The sequence below is a fragment of the Polypterus senegalus genome, chromosome 3 (genome assembly GCF_016835505.1).
Source record: "Polypterus senegalus isolate Bchr_013 chromosome 3, ASM1683550v1, whole genome shotgun sequence".
Classification (NCBI taxonomy): Eukaryota; Metazoa; Chordata; class Cladistia; order Polypteriformes; family Polypteridae; genus Polypterus; species Polypterus senegalus.
The window spans coordinates 14,936,972-14,950,506 of NC_053156.1; the positions used below are offsets into that span (position 1 = coordinate 14,936,972).

Here is a 13,535-nt window from a genome sequence, read left to right on the forward strand (position 1 = left end):
GAATCAACTCTCTGCAGTGGCCAGCACAACGGCCGCGTGCCGCATGTGTACGGGCGCCGTTCTCATTCCCTCCCACCTTCACCATCACTTCCTCTACCTCTTCATATCTTAAAATTATTCTTGAGGCAGATTGAAGACTTAAGTTAAAATTAAGAAAAATGTACTAAGTAATTGCAACACAAGTTTTAACGCGAAAAGATGCCAACAAAAGAAGAGAAGCAGCGGGCAGCCAGGGTGTAGAAAAGAAGAGCTGCTCAAGAAGCAACAAGCGCATCAAACTCTATGCAAACAAATGGTAAATGTACAGAGAAAGAGGAGGAAAACTAGGAATGCTCAAGTCAAGTGGATTCACTGTACGTTAACGCCATTACTGGTACTTTATAAATAAATAAAAAAATCACTAGCCCGCTTTTGAGTTTTATAACAGAGTGAACAGATAGTGGAGTACCAATGTTTTAAAAAAAAAAGTTTTAAAACTTGCCAAATACGTCCATGTTAAAGGAGCAAAGGTTCAGATTTAAGAAAACACGTTCCTTGTCAATAAAGTATGCTTGTGGCAATAAAAGTAAACTGGAAATTGCAAATTTTATCACAGATTCTTAGTCCTATTTTCTCAAGCTAAGGATATTCTTGCTCATAGCGGCTGCCATCGGTGGAGTTATGACACCCAAGCTTTGCCAACCTATATTCCGCTAATTATCCCACTTCTGTTTATGCAGTTTTGTTTCATTAGCAGTTATGTCCTGCCATGCTTGGCAACAACAGACATATGTGCACTCAAATTGTAAAGTTTTTTTCCCCTTAAATGGCAGCTACTTTACACCTGTTATGTTCTATGTTGTTATTAAACAATGCCTAAAGAACGAGTGGCAGTGTGCAGCTGAAAATCACACATAAGAGTTTCATTGTACTTTGAACAAATAACACATCTGAACTGATTACACTGCAGGGGCGGCACAGTAGCGCAGTGGTGGTAGCGCTGCTGCCTCTCAGTTAGGAGACCCTGGTTCACTTCCTGGGTTCTCCCCGCGTCTGTGTGGGTTTCCTCCCACAGTCCAAAGACATGAAGGTTAGGTGCCTTGGCGATCCTAAAACGTCCCTGGTGTGCGTGCCCTGTGGTGGGCTGGCGATACTGGGATACTTCAGTCAATAAAGAAATAAGCTTCAGTATAGTGAAAAATGTGCATCTTTTTCAGTTATTATTGTCTAGTTGTCTGCAAAACAGAGACAGCAACTCAAAACCTGGACGCTCAATGTCAACAACAGCGCTTGATGAAGACTTTCTGAATCCATGGCCCGGGAGCTGAAAGAATACAGCAGAGAAAGACTGGCAGAAAAGTGAAGTACTCAGCTTGACTCTTTTTAAACTGGCTGAATTTCATAAACACATGCTGCCATTTGTTTTTTTCTTCTTAAAATTACATGGGTACAAGATCTTCCACCGTATGTGCAATCACAAGGCACAATACTTGATAGCTTAATTATTTCCCCCCCCAAATAGAAACCCTGTGGCACAGCATGTTATAGGTCTATGGTGATAAGAGACTGGCACAGCCATCCATCATTATCGGCTGTTTGTTTAAGAAAAGCACCTACACTTTTACAGAGGTATAAGAGATCTGGGTAATCCAGTGAAGAGGAGGAAAAGAAGGACAAAAAAGGTCAAAGAAAGAGAGGGAGAGGTCAGTCCAGCATGAGGGAAGGTGAGTGAACCAGACTGGCGGAGCCCTGTGCTGGAGTGAGTGAGGAGTATTGCTCCAAGGGTGATCAAACCTGATTAGCGAGAGGTATAAGGGGTGATAAAGGGCTCCAAGAGCTTCCTGGGGTGACCAACAGAAGTGGCTGGAGACAGACAGAACGAACAGGTGTGAAGGCCGATAGTGGATCCAATTTTATTTCTTGATTTTATTTGTTTATTGGAAGCTTCAGGGATTTTACCATTTTTATATTCACTGAAAAGTTTTATGGATTTAACTATTTATTTGAAGAATTTTATTGCATCACGCTTTGACGCTGCTTGTTGCTTTTTAATAAATATGAAAAATGCACTGTTGCACCTATACTTGTTATTGGCCATCCTTGGTTACAGCCTGGAAAAGATGGTAGTTTAGCCCATAGCTGCAGGCACCATCATAGGCCCCAGTACCTTTAAGCTGCAAAAAAACGCCAGATTTGTTTTTTTTTTTTTAATATATAAAATATGCAGCACTTTAGAATGTCATTCATTGCCATATAACATGATCGTAAAGAAATAACTCCGACTGAATTTACTCTTCAATAAGGGGTGCTAATAACAAGTGTGCCTGTGAGTCTAACGGGTATTTCATAACTTTTACAAACTGAATCCAAATTCAGCTCAACGTTGGACTGCCTTTTGCATGCAGCCTGCATGAAATCCTCGGGTTAATGTAGGTTTCCAACAACAGCCGGAAGAGTAACTGGCAACTCTACAGTACAGTACACCAATGAATGGAGGCAAGAATGCACTGGTGTTTCTCAAAGATTGTTTGCTGCATCGTGCGCTTTGATTGACTCAATCGACGCCTTTATTAGTAAATATGGTTACCAAAAATTGAACTAAAAAAAAAAAAACTATTAAAGACACCTGGAATGGAAAATACCAAAACCAACAGTTTCCAGAACCAACAATCCGACTAAATAAATACAGCTCCCCATACCTGGGTAGCACCATAACCATCTACATGCACGCTGCCAAGGATGAGAGAAACCTCCGTAATGCAAACCAAAGGGTAATGAATTAAACTGGAGAGGTAGAGGTAGCCTGTAACAGCACCGTTACCTCAGCCATTCTAAGGCGCTCTCTTTCTAAACTTACTTCCTATTTACAGGTTGTACTTTTTCTCACATGAAAAACACCATGTGCGTTTTGTCTGTTTTTTTTTTTTTGTTACATTAGGCGCGTCAAAAAGCCAAGTGGATAAAAAGAAACGATCGAAATTCCTTACCTGCTCTTATCCGTCTCGCTCCAGAGGCCTCCTTCTCTCTCCGCTCTCCATTCAGACGCCGCACTTTCCTACTAAGCCGAGCCTGAAGAAGCCCGAGCCCACCTTCGAACCCGCATGCGCTACAAATAAACACTATTATTAGTAAAGTAAACTAAGTCAGGCTATACCCCCAAGATGCTCAACACATATAAATCAGCCTTACCTTTTTGCTGTGCGAACGTCGTTTAAAAAGCTCACAGCCTCCTCCTCCTCCTCCTCCTCCCAATCTAGTCTGTCACATTCTGCCAGATCCGGGTCTCCACAGTAAGCTACTACGTAACCAATGGGTGGAGCACAAAAGGACCGACGTGCCAGCGAACTCGGAGACGCAAACGTGTGGAAGCCGCATACCTACCAATGAATAGCCTGGTGGGCGTGGTTTCGTCGCTTCACCTCTTTGGTCCGTCGGGTATGTCACAGCCCACTCCAGTTAGTAGGCGGGATAACAGTAGATTGACAAACTACAACCACCACTCAGAAACTGAATAATTAACGAATAGGGCGGTATCTCCGATTATTCGCTTTTTCTAACCCAAAATGGAGGCGCTGCGAGGTTATCCCGTGCGTACAGTACTAATTCGTACTAAGAAATTATCATTAAATTTAAGCGCTAAGATAAAATATCAGTCAGGATGGTTTTTCACTTTCTTGAAGCGTTCTCACAAAGTTTGATTGATTTCATCGTCACTTAAATCTGTTGATTGATTCGAACAGTTAGCTTCATCAGTTCATTTTCTTATTTGGTTGACGCCATTATCCAGGGCAACTTACCTTAATACTATAGAGATTAAGGTAGTTACATTACCTTTGTTTTTCCACTTTGAGTACAGACAGGTAAAGTATCTTGCTCATAGTAGTTGAATTTGAATCCATAACATCTGGGTTTGAAGTCTAAACCTATCAATCCCCTTCTTACTTGGGATGTTTGCGACCTGTTTCATAGCATTTAGTAATATTGTTCTTAATTGCATTCTCAATTAATTGTTTTTCTAAACTCCCTTTTTTTTATTCAGGGTAGTTGTGACTCAAAATAGTCGTAGTAGTGAATAACGCAGGACATGTGCTAAACATGGTTGGATGGTAGGGTTGCCAACTTTTCAATAAGCCAAAAACGGATACCAGTTGAAGTCATGAAGAACGTCATTATAGATTTTTAGCTGTGTTTTAGGTTGTTGTCTTCTTGTAGAAATCGTCAGTTTTTCAGTTTCCTTATTGAACTTCTGACATTCTCCTCAAGGATTTGTTGATACTTTCTGGAATCCTTGCCTCCATGTACACACCCAATTATTTCCTGTGTCACTAGCTCCCACCCAACCCAAAGCGTAACAGATCCAAAAGCCTACTTAACAGATGGCAAGGTGTTCTTTTCTTCAAATGTTGATTTTTTTTCTCCAAACATAAGTTTTTGTGGATGTGGCTAAAGAGTTCAATTTTACCTTCATCTGTCCACAGCATTTGGTCTCAAAATAGAGCTGTCAGAAACACCTCAACTCAGATACAATTTGAGTGTATATGAAAAGATTATTATTCAAAGGCAAACGCTGACATTCGATTGTAAAAGAATGGTCCAGTTTTTCATACCTCACACAAATTTTGCCATTGTGCTACTCCAAACACATTAATGTAGTTTGCACATCACTTCCTTAATCAGAGTTTTTATCATTTCTAATTGTTAGTTTCTATTGTCATTTATAAAGTGGATAGATTTTTCTGCTGCTCTGCTTTTTGGGTAACTGGTGTATTATACTGAATTTGACTAAAATTTGAAACTTGTAATTTCCAATCTGACTCGGAAAGCGGAAAGAGAGTGGTCTCCGAATTTAGAATTTCTACTCGCAAACTTGGACCTGGTCTCTCAAGTCAGAATTTATCCAACTTCTGATTATGATGTCAATCCAAAATTGCAATGTACACTATGAACAGGAAGAACAGCAACACTTTATAGGTTTATTTAGATAGATAGGTTGAACTTTACTTATGTACTCAGGGGGAAATTTGGCTTTTAACAGAAGCTCTTTCAATAAATAAATACATAAGTAGATAAATAAATGTGTATATACTTACACTATGGTCTGAACACACGGCAGAACCGCTAAAAAGGAAAGAAAACTTCTGACTTGGCAGTCCCAGTGAGGTGCTATACAGACATATTGCTGTTGGTATTAAGGACCCCCAGTTGCATTTTTTAGCACACTTCTGCTGAATGATTTGTTAGCTGAACGTCCTCAGTGTTGGTGAGTCAGAGAGAGAATGTGCAGCGTTGTTCATAATGGCACACAGTTTTGTCTTCATTCTCTCCTCCTCTACGACTAGCCAATGTTAGCTTGATACGCGCTACTCTTCCTGCACTGTGCTCAATGATTGCTTTGTGCACTTTTGAAATTGTAGCTTCCAATCAGAAATAGTACTATTTATCTTGGCCAAGAACATGAAAAACTTTTTAAGACATGACAACATAACTTTTTGCTCCATTCTTTCTCATTTGTTTTTTTTATCTTTGATCTGGACTATAGAACTATTTGTTAGCATTTGTTGCTGAGACACCAGCTTTCACAGGCGACATCCATGTTTACTGTTCCACTTGGGAAACGCAAATACATGGAGGCTGAAAATTTTGCAATTGTGACTTCCGAGCTCCGCTGTGTGACGAATGCAGCATATCAACAGATTTTAAACATGTCTCCAGCGCCCTAAAAATACATTTTGTCCCTGATTCAGTTCCATTTCACTTTTGATTTTCCTTTATACTTTCTCGTATATGAAGTATAGGGAAAGTATTGTAATCATCCAAAAATTCGATGTTGAGATTTTAATGAATCTCGACATTTTAGACCTCCCCAAGTCCGAAAATACCATTTTTGGAATTATGTCTGCGTGTGTGTGTTTTGTCACACATGTGCAATTAGGAGACAACTAAAGGGCCTGAATAATAGTAACTCCATGCCTGACCAGAGGGTGGCGAGGTGCACTAATTGTCTCTCTCAATCCCTTGCAGACCATTCTCGGGAAATTCTGCCTGGTCCTGGTGCCACCCATGATGTCACTTCCAGTTCCGACACTGCAGATGACATCACTTCCGGTCCTGGCGCTGCCGATGATGTCACGTCTGGTCCCGGGGCTGGTGACATCACTTCCTCCACTTGTCTTTAAAAGCTGCCATCTTAAGGCAGCAATTCAGTTCTGCTTTGGACTCGCATGAATAAAGAACTCGTGACAATTTACCTCTTTGCAGCCAGGATATAACATACGGGTGGCTGCCTCAAACCTTTTTTATGTCTCATTGTGCTTTTTGTGACAGTGTATGTAAGCACAATAACTTGAGTACCCTTTCACTTAGGTCAACCAAATTTTGCATACAAAATATTTGGTGAATTTCTGATTTATTCAACTTTCCTTTTATAATAATTGTCCATCCATCCATTATCCAACCCGCTATATCCTAACGACAGGGTCACGGGGGTCTTCTGGAGCCAGTCCCAGCCAACACAGGGCACAAGGCAGGAAACAAACCCCGAGCAGGGCACCAGCCCACCACAGTATAATAATTGTTCAATATATTATTAATTTGATTTGATCTGTTGTTGATGGTTCTTTAATGTATGTAATATAAAAACATAATCATTGTCTTGCGGTTTACTCCTCAAATATCCATCCCCATATATGAGTATACGAGAAAGTCTAGGGGAGATCACTCCCGATTTTTACTATTATAACAGCTTTAAAACTGACACTTTAAAGAGGCTTTTCAGTGTCAAGTAAGCTACCCTAGCCAACATGCGTCTTTTGGAAGCTGCTGGTTTAACAAATAGTTTCTAAAACAAGGACAAATAAACGTTAATATTACATGTGTTATATTTTTGCTGAATCTTTAAGGGATGGGGAGAAGAACTCCATTAAGTTTAATCCTGTCTGTTATTTTTTGACCACTGGACTGCTGCCTCACTCTACAAACTTATCAAATCAGGTTGCTCTGTACACTTGATCTGCCTTCCACAAGCTGTTTTTTTAAACTATAATCTATGCTTTTTGTGATTTGTTTGTGCTGTGTATTATAATAATTACCAGTAACGGCGCACTGCATAATAATGTGCAGTGAATACACTTGACTTGAGAGCGTTCTAGCTATTCTCACGTGACCAACGTCTCTTTGTCATCGCTGAATGGTCTTTTGTTCTGTCTCATTTGCCTTTGCAATTCTGGCACATTTGACCATTGATTGCCGATGTCGAGTCGCTCAGTGTTGGCCTGTCTTCGTTGTATAGTCTGTTCTGGAACTTTCTCATGTTAAATAAAGAGAAAACTGAAATCTTAGTGATTGGCAATAATGGATACAATGAGGCTATTAGAAATAAACTTGATACATTAGGATTGAAAGTCAAGATGGAGGTAAAAAGTTTAGGGGTAACTGTTGACTGTAATCTGAATTTTAAATCACATAATCAGATCACTAGGACAGCATTTTTTCACTTAAGAAACATAAGTAAAGTTAGACCTCTTATATCACTGAAAGATGCTGAGAAATTAGTTCACGCGTTCGTTTTCAGTCGACTAGATTACTGTAACGCACTCCTCTCAGGACCACCCAAAAAAGACATAAATCACATGCAACGAGTGCAGAATGGAGCTGCTAGAATCCTAACTAGGAAAAGAAAATCTGAGCACATCTCTCCAGTTTTGATGTCACTACACTGGTTACCTGTGTCATTCAGGATTGACTTTAAAATTCTGCTTATGGTTTATAAAGCCTTAAATAATCTGCTCCATCTTATATATCGGAATGTCTGACACCGTATATTCCAAATCGTAACCTCAGATCCTCAAATGAGTGTCTCCTTAGAATTCCAAGAACAAAACTTAAAAGAAGTGGTGAGGCGGGCGGCCTTCTGCTGTTATGCACCTAAAATCTGGAATAGCCTGCCAATAGAAATTCATCAGGCTGATACGGTGGAGCACTTTAAAACACTGCTGACAACACATTACTTTAACATGGCCTTCTCATAACTTAACTGTAATTTAATCCTGGTACTCTGTATATCCAACTCATTATAATAACTATTCATGGTGGCTCTAAAATCTGTACTAACCCCTACTCTCTCTTCTGTTTCCTTTTCCGGTGTCCTTTTGGTGGTGGCACATCTACTCAAAGCACTGTGATGTTCCAACAATGATGGATGGATTAAAAGCCAGAAGTCTGTATGACCATCAACGTGAGAACCCTAACTACAAAGAGGACTGTTTCATTTATGTTAGGTAGAATGCCCAGAGGGGACTGGACGGTCCCGTGGCCTCTGAATCCCTGCAGATTTTATTTTTTTCTCCAGCCGTCTGGAGTTTTTTTTGTTTTTTTTCTGTCCACCCTGGCCATCAGACCTCACTCCTTTTCTATGTTAACTAATGTTGTCTTATTTAAATTTTTTATTTTGTCTTTTATTTTTCTTTTCTTCATTATGTAAAGCACTTTTTGTATGAACATGTGCTATAGAAATAAATGTTGTTGTTGTTGTTCTTTGGTCTCAGTTGCTCGAGCAATTCCCTTTTGCTGTGCATCAGCCTGTTGTAAATGCTGAGTGCGCTCTTTATAGTTTTCCTCCTCTTTTTATATACGTTTAGCATTCGTTTGCTCAGAGGTTGATGCACTTGCTGCTTCCTGAGCAGCTCTTCTTTTCTCCACCCTAGCAGCCCACTTCTTCTCTTCTTTTGTTAGCATCTTTTTGCATTAAAACTGATTAAGTCAGTGTTTGTGTGCAATTACTTGGTGCATATTTTTCTTAATTTTTGACTTAAGCTGGCACTTAAGTCTTCAATCTGCCTCAAGAATGATTTAAGATATGAAGAGGTAAGGGAAGTGATGGCAAAGGTGGTAGGGATGAGAACAGCACCCGTACGGCCACCCTGCTGGCCACTGCCGAGATTCTGCAATAAAATAAAAATAAAATAATAATGATTCCCACCGAAAGTGGATAGTATAGGTCACGTAGTATATGTGTACCAAATTTCAGATCAGTAGTTCAAACGGTTTGTGAGCTACAGATGATTGAAAATCCTGGAAAGACAAACAAACGGACAGCCACGGTAACGTATTATATAAGTAGATCATAATAAAAATATAATGAGGAGAGAATACTTAAAGATCATTACAACGCAACTTGTTGTACATTCAGTAGCTCCATTTATGAAACATGAATAGACTCACCGTGCTGCCGGTTACATAAAATAAACGTAGATGGGCACTGACTTTTGCACTCAAGGACCAGAAAGGCACACAGCTGAGTGGAGAAAGGATCGGGGTGTGGAGGACTAAAGTAACAAGTGCATTTTTAACGTGTTTATTCATTCAGGAGTGATTCTGCATGGGTTTCAAATACACTGCTCAAAACAAAATGAAGGGAACACTTAATCATCCCAGTCTAACACCAAGTCAGTGAACCTTCAAGGGATATCAGTCTGTCCAGTTAGGAACCAGAAGCGATTGTGAATCAACATTACCTACTGGGTGGAAATGAAAGTGACAATAGGTGCACTGGAGAGCCCATAGCAGGACAACCCCCCAAAAATGGAATTGTGGGCACAGACAATAATAATAATAATAAGAGAGTTTCGATGTTTTTTTTAACTCTATTTATTAAGAATTTCAAAAACAAATGACATCACTTTTCTACATAGTCACCTTCCTTTGCGATGTAATTTTCCCAGCGTTGTAGCAACTTTTTAGTGCTTGATTACTACTCCTTCCGCCTTCACCGTTTCCAATGAAAATACTAATGTGCGGAAACGTTTTGAATGTCCCTCATAATAATAACAGTTAAACATTTTATTTATATAGCACCTTTTCCATGGTCAAACTCTCTCCATATCCTTCCTGATTGATTCTTATCTAGTTTTGCATTCTGCTAGTGCCTTTGTCACTACTAGTAGCATGAGGCGGTACCTGCAGCCAATTCAGGTTGCACGGGTAGTTCAGCTCCTCCACATCCATACATATCATTGCAGGAAGGTTTGCTGTGTCTCCCAGCAAAGTCTCAAGGGCATGGAGGAGATACCAGGACACGGGTCATCACACAAGGAGAGCTGGACAGGGCCGTAGAAGGGCATCAACCCCACAGTAGGACTCACTTTGTGTGAGGAGGAACAGGAGGTGCACTCCCAGAGCCCAACAAAATGACCTCCAGCCGTCTACTGGTGTGCATGTTTCTGACCAAACTGTCGCAAACAGACTCCATGATGGTGGCATGAGGGCAGACATTCTCTGGTGGGACTGTGCTCAAAGCCCATCACAGTACAGCTCGATTGCCATTCACCAGAGAATACACAATTGGTAGCTCCACCATTGGCACCCCATTCTCTTCACAGATGAGAGCAGGTTTACACTCAGCAAACATGACAGACATGAAAGACTCTGGAGATAACATGGTGAACGTTATGCAGCCTGCAACATCATCCAGCATGACTGGTTTGGCAGTGGGTCAGTGATAATCTGGGGAGGCATATCCTTGAAGGGTCACACAGACCTCCATATGCTAGGCAACAGTACCCTGACTGCTGTTAGGTATCGGGATGAAATCCTCAGTGCCATTGTCAGAACTTACACTGGTGCAGTGGGCCTTGTTTTCTTCCTTGTGCAGGACAATGCCCAGGCAGTTCCTGTATGACAAAGGTATTGATACCATTGACTGGCCCTCATGTTCCCCAGACCTGAATCCAAATGAGAACCTCAGGGATGTTATGTATTGGTGCATCCAACACCACCAAGTAGCCACAGACCACCCAGGAGGTCACTGATGCCCTGATCCGGGTGTGGGAGGAGATTCCCCCAGGACACCAGCCACTGTCTCATCAGCAGCATGCCCAGAAGTTGTAGGGGGTCCATACATGCATGTGGAGGCCATGCACACTACTGAATTACATTAGGGGTTGCCATATTGAAAGTTGGATCAGCCTGGAATTTCAGTTCTCAATGGGTTGGTGATTTTGGTTTCCATTGACCGTTGTTACAACATTTTGTTCTCAACAAATTACACAGCTTTACTCAGTCAAGATTTTCCACTTGAATATTTCGTTCATCGAGATTCAATGTGTGATTTAAGTGTTCCCCTCATTTATTTGAGCAGTATATATATTACAGGGATGTGAAGTATCCTGGTTCCGTATTTTTCTTTTTTCAGGTCACTGCCCATGCACAGAAGGATCGTCAATGCCCAGGTCTTATGACAAGACTGTGACGAGACGTGATCTTTTGAAGAGAGATCTTTAAGAGACAGAGACAGAGAGACATTTTCACGTCCCACGAGACGGGCAAGTCACGTCAGACTTACAACCTTTGGAAGCAAGTCCCGTGGTACACATGCAGAGCAGGTTACAGATAATGGAAGAAGGAAAATTTGAAAGTCTCAAGAAAATGAGAGTAAGGCTCACATTAGCGCAAACAAACGGAAAATATTACTTGGTGAAATAACCGAACAGCAAAAAGAGATTGAATAGTGTTTGAGGATGTCTGGGGGAGAAGGGAGACAAGGCAGTGACTTTAAAATGTTCGAAGCACTGCACGAAATGCAGATCAAGCGGCACAGGAGCAGCAGCAAGCCAGCAGCTGATCGAGCGAAGAGGAGGTAAAAAAAAAACAACTGCTATTTGATTATCATTGTATCACTGTTAAAGAGGGGTTTCGGAGGAGCGACCGCGTCTCCTTGGGTTGTGTTCAGCCCCCCCCTTCACAAACAGCGCATAGTTTTTGGCGCGTGGTTAGGGGTTGGCGAACGAAGTGAGCAGGGGCAAAGTGCCCTAGTTTTTACTATTATTAAAGTGCTACTCTGCTGACCTAGCTCTCTTTCTCATGGGTGGGGTCAATTTGTTTCAAAACTGTTTTGTTAAACTTGACTTGCATGTATGGAATGTTTTTTGATTTTAATAAAATAAAATATATATAGAAAAAAAATAAAGTATGGATGATTAATTCCTGCCGCACCCCCTGGTGGCACCCATGGAACCCAACAAGACTGCCCTATGGGACTACAATACGTTTGCCTTGCGGGTGTCTGCACAGGTAGCAACACCTAGGAAAGTTTGCCCCCTAGCATGTTAGGAGAAGCATGTAGTCTGGCCAGATTGTCTCCCTCTGTCTTTCCATCACACTGGCCTCCCGGATGGGTTTTGTTAATCATTCCAAGCCTGCCGGGATGCTCCACTGGCATCTTCTGCCTTTCTACTTACTGAGGCAAGGCGATGCCCTATTTCTTGTGCCTTTGAAGGGCTGGCCCTCTCGCCCAGGTAAAGAACCTTACCCTAACCCAGCTGGGATGCTCGCCAATGCATACCGTCCATCATATATCCCGGCCTTGTGCACATTTTGTTTTATTAATGAGATCCAGGCCGAGGTATCCTTCTGATGAAACGTGGCTTAGCTCAGATGGCCCGGATGTTTTAATTGAATCTGCGCCTCTGGATTACAGTTTTACTCGTGTGGATCGCCAGGGAAAGAAGGATGGAGGCTTGGCAAACATCTGCTCATGCCGGTTAAAGTGTAAAGATGTCAGTTGTGGTAAATTCAAGTCCTTTGAGTATCTTGCCATTGTTATTCATGGAGAGTCTCAAGTTCTAGTATTATACGTTGTGGAGGACTACCGGCTTTCCATGCCGGTCCTCAACCCCAGGCCGCTAGGAGGAGCTCTCCCGACAGCAGGATCATGCCCCGAGGTCCAGCAGGGCCTCATGGACTTTGTAGTATTTTTACACAGCCCTGCTGGATACCTTGGGGGCCACCAGGAGTCGCTGTGGGGGACTTATGGGCTCTGTCGTGCCTTATGACCCGGGAGTACGTCACGGTCACGTGACAGGAAGGAACGACGTGCTCCCGGGGTGAAGAAAAGGACTGTTTGCCCTGACCCGGAAGGAATAAGGAACTGTGGTCTGTTGGGACAGGAACACCTCCGGGTCAGGGGCTATAAAAGGGCGGTGCCTCGCTCCAGACAATGAGCTGAGCTGGGTGGTAGGAGGATTGTGATTATTGTTGTAGTATTATTGGAGTATTTGGGAGTGGAGAGTGCTTTGTGCACAATTATTATTATAATAAATAATTATTGGACTTTTACCTGGTGTCTGACGTGGTGTCTGAGGGTACAAGGGTGCGAGAAAGCATCTTATTCTGTCACACCGTATACAGACCTCCTAAATATAACGCGTCTTTCTTTGAGGAATTCTCAGACTTGATGTCAATTTTAATTACGAGCTATGACACACACTTAATAGTCGTCGACTTTAACTTTCATATCGACAATCAGTGTGACCTAAAAGTAAAAGAATTCATGAACCTCCTGGACTCTTGATTTGAAACAGCTCGTTAATCAGCCTACACAAAAAGCAGGTCATACGTTAGACTTAGTAATTACCAAAGGACTAAACGTTGATGTAGAGCAGGTCATTGATATTCGTCTATCAGACCATTTCCTTCTACTATTTAAAATAGAAATAATGATAGAAAACATTCATGAGAAGCATATTGTTAAAAAACGCTTCTTTGACTCGGCAGCAGCTTTA

The 13,535-nt window shown here is 41.6% G+C and overlaps 1 long non-coding RNA gene across 1 annotated transcript in view; it reads right to left on the reverse strand.

The window, feature by feature from the left end:
- The window catches only part of LOC120524867, a 101,674-nt gene extending 98,394 nt beyond the window's left edge, over positions 1-3,280 (reverse strand). The window contains exons 1-2 of the long non-coding RNA XR_005632861.1: positions 3,169-3,280; positions 2,967-3,085 (exon numbers count right to left, since the gene is read on the reverse strand). This is a non-coding gene — a long non-coding RNA (uncharacterized LOC120524867). The remainder of the gene's footprint in view (positions 1-2,966; positions 3,086-3,168) is intronic.
- Positions 3,281-13,535: the final 10,255 nt, after the last annotated feature.